Below are 1949 nucleotides of genomic sequence, written 5' to 3'. Positions count from 1 at the left end.
GTATATGATGCAATGGAGAATACCATGGGTTGGTCAGGTGACCTTAGTCCTCAAAGCAAGATCCTTGCTTTTCAATACTCTAAAGAGGTCCTGTGCAGCAGATTTACCTAATAAAATTCCTTTTTGACTTCTTGACTGCTGCTTCCATGCCAATTGATTGTGGAACCAAGAAAGAAAAAGTCTTTGACAACTTCAACCTTTCCTCATTTATGATGTTGCGTATTGGTTCAGTTGTGAGAATTTTAGTCTTCTTTACATTGAGCTGCAATGCATACTGAAGGCTACAACCTTTGATGTTTATTAACAAGTACTTCAATTCCTCATTTCCTGCAGGCAAGCTGCATACCGCAGGTTGTTAATAAGCCTTCCTCCAATCTCGATGCTAATTCTTCTACATATAATCCAGCTTCTCTGATGATTTGCTCACCACACAGATTGAAGAAGCCTGGTGAGAGTATACAACCCTGACACATACCTTTCCTGATTTTAAAACAGGCAGTATTCCCTCGTTCTGTTCACACAACTGCCTCTTGGTCCATATATAAGTTCAGCCTTAGCACAAGGAACTGAAATTCTGAAATTCCCATTCTTCTCAAGGTTATCCTCAGTTTATTATAGTCCACACAGTTTAATGCCTTTACATATTCAAGGAAACAGAAGTGAAAACATCTTTCTGGTATTCTGTGGTTTGAGCCAAGATCCATCTGACATCAGCAAGTGTATCTCTTGTTCCATGTCATCTTCTGAATCTAGCCTGAACTTTAGCAGTTCCCAGTCAATGTACTGCTACAACTGTTGTTGGATGATCTTAAGCAAGGGTCCTCAAACTACGGCCCGCGGGCCACATGCGGCCCGCCAAGGACATTTATCCAGCCATCTGGGTGTTTTGGCTGCCACTGCCTGTCCTGCTTAGCAGCCGACTTGTCCAGTGTGCATAGGAATTTGTTCATAGTTTTTTTTAAACTATAGTCCAGCCCTCCAACGGTCCGAGGGACAGTGAATTGGCCCCCTGTTTTAAGAGTTAAGCATTATTTTACTTGTGCATTATCAATGACATTTTTCTATAATTTGAGCATTCCTTTCATTCACTTTTCTTTGTAATAGGTACAAATATAGATTTCTTCCAGTCAGATGGCCAAGTAGCTGTCTTCTAAAGTTCCTGGCATAGATGACTGAGTGCTTCCAGTGCTTCCTAGGCTTTCTGAAACATTTCAGTGGGTATTCCAGCAACTCCTGAAACCCTGTTTTTGGCTAACCCATTCAGTGCAGGTTGAACTTTTTCCTTCAAGATCATTGGTTGTTGCTCATATGCAACCTCCTGAACTGGTGGGATATCCACTTGTTCTTTCTGATCCAGTGATGCTCTGTATTCTTTCCACTTCTCTTTATGCTGCGCCATTTAATATTTTGCCTATAGAATATTTCAAAATTCCAAGTTGGGGATTGAGTGGGGTTTTTTTGTTTTTTGTTTTTAGTTCTTTCAGTTTCAAATATGTTGAGTGTAGTCTTCCCTTTTGGTTTACAAATTCTACTTTAAACTCTGGTTAAAAATGGGTAATGTGGGTTATAGGAAATAATAGAGAACATAAGGGAAAATTGAAGAAAATGACAGAACACACACAGACCAAGTTTTAGTGTGGCTTTTTTTGTTGTTGCTGTTAAAATGAAGATCTTTCACTTATTACAAAAATTTAAATGTGACAAAGCAAGACAAAGGCATTGAAGAAGATATCTATGATACATAAATCAATAAGAAAAGATTATATTTAAAGATCAATATAAAACCAGGGAATATTTGCATGAATTCTTCACACATGTACACACAAAATAAATAGATCTGTAATTGGACAGTGAACTTACAAAAATGCTCACCTAAAAGTATTTTATTAAATACTTTTATTGGGTCTCTTACAGCTCTCATCACAATCCACACATACATCCATTGTGTC

The sequence above is a fragment of the Echinops telfairi genome, unplaced genomic scaffold (assembly GCF_000313985.2).
Source record: "Echinops telfairi isolate 266 unplaced genomic scaffold, ASM31398v2 ScPeMD7_18;HRSCAF=68, whole genome shotgun sequence".
NCBI lineage: Eukaryota > Metazoa > Chordata > Mammalia > Afrosoricida > Tenrecidae > Echinops > Echinops telfairi.
Note: the sequence above shows the minus strand (reverse complement) of the source record.